Genomic DNA, 6,783 nt, shown 5'->3' on the forward strand with positions numbered 1-6,783 from the left:
TATCGGAGGTGATACTTATTGAAGCATGATGTACGATGAGATGTTCAAAACCAAAAACGGTCCGTAATTACAAAGTACGTTTTTCGGATGCGTTGTCGTACTCAATACTGCGTCAAAATTAAGTACCAGAAAATTACATTCGTGTTTGGTAACAACACAAAATTAATACTAATATTTATAGAACAAAATAGATTTATTTTGAAAAATGGAAGGAAAGTCGTCGAAGCATAGTATACGTATCCGGGCAATATTGACGTTCTTATCACTTACATTTGTTATATAACAAAATAGAGTTATTTTGGAAAATTTAATATTTAAAAGACGTGTTTTTTTCTGACGTATTTTCTTACTTTTTTGTTCAACTTGATGACACTATTCAGAGGATGTCTACGCACTATTTGTTTGCTCTTTTTGTCCCACGCACAACAAAGAAAATTTATGTTTAGCAGAACCAACCATTATTTAAGTAACAATATATGGTTGGTTCTGTTAAACATACATTAATTGCATTGTTGTGCGTGGGATACAGAGAGCAAACAAATAGTGCTCTGACATCCTCTACCGATCTTTTTATTCTATCCCATAAGTCAAGGTTTTCAACCTGTCACTAGGTAGTTTTCAGCTAATTGGTCTAGTTTCCTTTGCAATCCAAGAACTATTCCTACGTATTCGACATTGTTAACCTAATTATTCTACCTCCATACTTCCTATTCTCTTTCCCTAAAAGTCTCACTCGCTCACCTTTCTCCCTCCCTACAAGTCTCTCTAACTCTCACTAAAACACTCTCTCTCTCTCTCTCTCTCTCTCTACTCCTCTATTTTTCCATCTCACTACCCTTCTTTCTCTATCTCACACACAGTCTCTATAGATCCTACAGGTCATCGTACCTGATCATCGGAGAAAATATTTAAATATTACAAAAAAAAATTTAAAACAAAAAATAAAATAAATTTCATATTTTTTATCATAATATTATTGATAGCCGGAATATCGTTATACCAGTAGTTGTAATACAATTAAATTGAAAAATTGGGGTCAATAAAACTCTGATCATTTAACTAACTTAAATATTAAATATATTAAATTATATTAAATACAATCTACTGAAAAATAAAAGTACATACCACATGTTTTCTGCTATACAACTAAGTCTTTGAAACACTCACGTCAACACATTTCACACTGCATAATATGACATTGTATTCAAAATTGGCAAATTTTCCCTGGCGAATAGCATCTCTGAAAAAAACGCAGCCTATATAGTAAAATGTTCAATAATATATGTATGAGCTATTTGTTATTAGAAATCACAGATATTATATAGCTAAAATAATCTCTTTAAGGTTTAGCTTTTATCTTACCTATATGTAGTTATTATGTGTTAATTTGTGTTTTAACTATTTTAGTCAAGAACGTATAAGTTTTATTCCTAACAAAAGTCATATTTCTCACGTTAAAAAATTCGTGCCTATGCATTTTAAATATTTTTCAACTAATATTGTAAATATCTATCAAGAGCATTTTATTGAATTTTCAAGCTTTTTTGACCAAAAAATACAATTTTATTAACAATTTATAAAAACAAAACTAAATAAACTAAAAAAATTCAAAATTCAAATTGTTTATACACAGCTTAAAACGAGTACATCAAAAGTATATGAATTTAGAATATAAACAAATGGTGTGAATTTCAAACATCTGCAATTATTGGATTTCCAGTTACAAAAAAATAAGTAAAAATCACTATATGAGAAATGGAGTGAATATTCAATGTTGTCAAAATGTCAACTTCAAATGCTCATAAAATTTTAATTTGACTTTCCGGTGGAATTTTTTTTTTTTAGATAAAGGTAGACACACTTATAAGGAATCTTGTGTTAAGTTTTAAAAACTTAGATATTACACGAGTAAAACCTAGAGTATCTAACCTATGAATTTCTAACTCAAAATATTTTCCACATTTTTGTGACTTATAATAATTTTTGTCAAAATTCAAAATTCAAACGCTTATAAAAATGTGTTGTCAAAATTGTATGCTTTATAGAAAACGCCATTATAAATATTCAGTAAAAATGTATATATATGTATCCACGGTATTTTTTTTTTTTTGAGAGTTACATCAAAAACCAAAATTGATTTGGTCGAAACCGGGTTTCTGTAAAAATTCACTTTTTTCCTTAATTTTTTGTTTGTTTTTCCTGCCGCTTTTAAAAACCATACAGAATTTTTTTATTTGGACCCCTCGAACTACCAATACTATTTACATTTCTAACAGAAAAGATGCTGTTGAAGAAAATCGAAGCACTTTTACTCTCCCAAAATAACTTAAAGAAAAAAACAAAAAAAATTTTAAAAATAAATTGTAAAATCAATAGACTCCGCTCGAAATCTTAAAGAAGTTTAAGGGTTAACACTGAAATAACTTTAAATTACCCTACGATTAGGGAACAGAAAAACGATGACGACGAGTGGCGTTTGTATAATACTCGATCTCTCGTGTTGAATGCATTTACTCTCAAAAATAAAAAATGTGTCTACACTCTACATAGGGGTAGCTTATTTTTCATGAAATTGAATTTTCATTTGAAGTATAAAAAGTAAATTCAACCACCAAAAAAATATGAAACCAAAATGAATTACTTTAAACATCGACGCTTTCGGGCTTCGGCGGAATCCCTGATTATTGTTTGTGCACTGCGGAATAAATCAGATACGTATGACTGAACTTAAGTTTTGCTTTGCTAACTGAAATTTTAGATCGATAACGCTTTTGCAACTACTTAGACAATCGCCACGGATTGCATTATAATTTATACTACGTCAATATGATAAAACCATAGATAGCTATTATATTACAAATTTTTATATCAAAGAGGTCCGTGTTTAAGATTTGATCATTAAGATAATGAAATGAGGTATATCAATAACCAAAATAGTTTATAATTTTCAAATATAAATTACAACAATATATAAAGTACCTATTATTTTAATTTAATAATTGATAAAGGTGGTGTTTAAATATTCGTAGTACAAGCATATTTTTTTATGAGTTATTTAATAAAAATCTTATTGTAAATAAATGTGATTACTACTTTTTAGATTTAACATAAAGATATTCAGTGCCTAATGCATCACATTTACCGTATACCACTAACCAACCATAATTTGTAAAATTCAAAGTTCCTAAATCTTTTCTCTGAATACTGTCGAGCACGAAAGTAATAATTAATATCTTATGTATTCATTTTGAGTGCATTGGTTAGGTATACTTTAAGCTATTCGAGAATATTTAAATTTTAAAATCTCCTTATTAAATTTCCGATGGATATTCAATAATCAGCAGAGAGACTTTCCCAGTTTTATAAAATAATGTGATGTTTGATGTACGCCAGCGTCACTTTAATTCGCGGTTCGACCACAAGCCGGCGGCAAAGTAATATTCATATATTACTTAACATTTATATAAACTAAAAATGAAAATTGTTGAATTTTGCGGGACATAAAATTACCGTGTACTGTTCTACTGTAATATGACTAGTATGTACAACACTATTTATATCTATTTAATTTTATAAATATGTTATTATTCTGCGACCTGGATATGCCGTCGTCGTTTGTGATACCGTATTTTTCTGTGTTGCGCGCTCGGGAACAAAAAATATACAACTACTTCACCCGGGTAGCAAATCAAATTTTAATATTGAGACTGAAAAGTAAAATATTTAAGCCCCAAATGAATAAGTAATCAAACTTACGTATATATCGACTCTTCGGGTAATATATAACCTGCGAGGCACCATGTCTTGAGTGCAGATGCCATATCGAGGAACTTCTTCCTTCATCTAAATCTGAATTGAAAAAATCGAGATTTTTATAAAAATTACTTGGGTAGAATGTAATGTGTGAGTAAATGTTTATTGTTGCCATACACATTTCTCTTTTGTTCAATGAAATTATTAGAAGTATTAATCGTGTCCGGTGAGCGACGACGATCGGCTTTTGCCATAGATGATAGGTATTATAATATAATATGTTGTCATCAGTTTTCGAGTTTTTGACTTCTTTGGATTCCACGAAACATTTTTTATTTCAAATTCCGAAACAGAATATTATTGGGAGTGTTTAAATCTATACAATGCAGAACACGGCACTCTGAGTATAGGCCATTTAGATTTTTAGATACACTATGACGCGAGTCAATTTTTATTTTATCAAAAACAGTAATTGACTCTAATGTAAATGTATGTTAATAAGTAGAAATTATAATTTTTTTTTATATTTTTATTTTTTTAAGAAGTTTAATACCTGTCTTATACCTTTTGATCTGTTTTGTCACCTTTATTTAGCTAAGCATGTAAATAAACAATAAATAAAATATTTCTACATTTTAGCCATTGTTAAATTTAAAAGTACTTGCAGTGCTTGGATTTTTTATTTAGCTGTGCTGGATCAGCATCATCTATTACATTAACTTAAACACCATTACAAAACAGTATTAATTTTTATACAGCAGATACCTACATTATATTTTAATGATATTTAAGCAAAGTCTTCAGCTTGACACTTTTCTTCATACAAATAATAACATTTATCATATATGTTATCCGGATTTTGTCTCCTAAAACTAAATCCACAAGAATACTGTTTATGTGCTGGCATGGCTCTAAAAAATTGGTATAAAAATGAACAACAGAAGACCCATTTGAACTGAAAACCACAAAATACTATATTAATTTTATAGACTTCAAAAAGAAATTCAAGAAGTTAATTTATAAGTCCACTTTTAAACGCTGTACCAATTACAGTGATTACTGATAACCTAAAGCAGTCAATCAAGAGAACAAGGTTATTAAATTTGATAAACCTATCTATATTGGTAAATATACTTAACATTTTTATGTTCAACATTTACTAACACATTTTCTATATTTTGTTTAGGATTTTGTGTGCTCAATGTTTCCAAGACAAAATGTATGACTATTACTATAATGTGACACAGAGACACTATATGGGGACAAGATTAGGTTTATGTATACTGATCAGTGTTGTAAAAAATACTTTTAAAAAGAATTTGAGTAATTACTCAAATACTTAGAAAATAAAGTATTTAAAATACCACAGAAATACTATCTATAGTAAAGTATTTGAAATAATTTTCTGAATTTAATTCTGAATCATTCATAATATATTATATTAATCAAACATTTAAGTGTTGCATTTTAAGAACATTATTTGTTCAAAATATTGATCCGTCATATTTGTTCTTTTTTTTGTATTGTTGCATCCCCAACACTAAACACTCCCTTTACTGATGCACAGCTAGGTAGTGGAGTGTTGTACTTCAAAAATACCTGAAAACTAAGTACAAATGTTTATGTAATATTACTACTAATAGTATAAGAAGTTTTCAACTAACCTTACTTTTTTGAAAGTGGGTAAATTATGCAATCAACCTCTTACATAAATCCAAGCTTATTGAAATTGGCCCCATAATTGTTTGATATTGACACATGAAATAAATATCACTTTTATTAAATCTGAAAATATTGTTCATAAAAAATATAGATAAAATAATAAATAATTTTTTAAGATTTGCAATTTACCTGCCAATAGCCAAATTGTCCATTATTATTCTAAACTTAAGTTCATTATTTTTAATTAATTTATTAAGCAGCACCGTTGCTTCAAACAGTGAATTTCAACGTGTCTCGTTGGGTGTAATTAAATAAACACCAAGATTTTGTTTAACTAAATAAGGTGACTTAGTTGAGTGACCTTCTTTGTTCCACAAAGCGGTAGACTTGGCAAAAGTGCTTCTTGACTGTTTTTTGTATGCAAGATTAGACAGTGCTTTTTTAGAGTCCTAGAAAAAACAAGTTATACAAATAAATTATTTTATTTTGTATTTAATTTGCACAAATATGTAATTAATAATAAAAATTAAACAAACATAATTTATTGAAATTTAAAATTGAAATTTTGGTATAGATAAATAGAAAATAGTTATTACTAATCATATTCATACTTATATCTTAGAATATTTTTTTTCATATATAATTATCATTTAAATTGACAGAAAAATTAATTTTTAAATGTATTACAACTCATACAAATTAGATTATGAGTATTAAGTGTTAAACCTACTGCCAAATAGTTTTGTCCTGATCACTATACTTACTCAAAATATATTCTTTTCGATAAAAATATTTTTAGTATTTTATAATTTAACTAGGTATATTAAGCTATCTTAAATAAATGTTTAATTACCATTGTTGCTATTAAATTTATTGTGTGTGCACAACATCGATGGTGTTGTGGTAATGTATATAGCAAATCATGGTCTTCATCATTTAGAAGTTCAAGTTGAATGCGTCGATTTCTTCTAAATCATTAACAACCGTATCGTTCACTAGCAATGTATCAGTATATAGTCATGTAGTCATGTAGTCATGTAAATATCAACTACTTTTATTAATGCTGCAATTAAAAACTTTTTAATAGGTAAAACAAAAAATAAAAATGAACATTAGACATTCTTACTTTGACTAGTTAATTTTTTGTTGTTCAAAAAATCTTCTAAAACTGGTTGTTTTAAAGAACTACCAGCATTATGCTTCAATGATCCATCATTGTGTCTCTTTAAAGTGTTTTTGTTCACTGCACTTTCAATATGATCAATTTTCTTTAATATAGTTGAATGTTGTGTCTGAATAAAATGAAATAATATAACCTTCTACTTAACCTTACCTATATGTTTTGATAAATAATTTACATTTTTTTTT

General features: G+C 27.8%; 2 long non-coding RNA genes across 2 annotated transcripts in view; both read right to left on the reverse strand.

The window, feature by feature from the left end:
• Positions 1-5,432: 5,432 nt before the first annotated feature.
• LOC111041089 lies at positions 5,433-6,455 on the reverse strand. Its single transcript, XR_002605279.1, has 3 exons — positions 6,269-6,455; positions 5,605-5,864; positions 5,433-5,538 (listed from the first exon to the last, which is right to left on the reverse strand). It is a non-coding gene; the product is annotated as an uncharacterized LOC111041089 (long non-coding RNA).
• Positions 6,456-6,539: 84 nt separating this feature from the next.
• The window catches only part of LOC111041084, a 1,425-nt gene continuing 1,181 nt past the window's right edge, over positions 6,540-6,783 (reverse strand). The window contains exon 3 of the long non-coding RNA XR_002605276.1: positions 6,540-6,707. This is a non-coding gene — a long non-coding RNA (uncharacterized LOC111041084). The remainder of the gene's footprint in view (positions 6,708-6,783) is intronic.

Source organism: Myzus persicae, unplaced genomic scaffold (genome assembly GCF_001856785.1).
Source record: "Myzus persicae strain clone G006 unplaced genomic scaffold, MPER_G0061.0, whole genome shotgun sequence".
NCBI lineage: Eukaryota > Metazoa > Arthropoda > Insecta > Hemiptera > Aphididae > Myzus > Myzus persicae.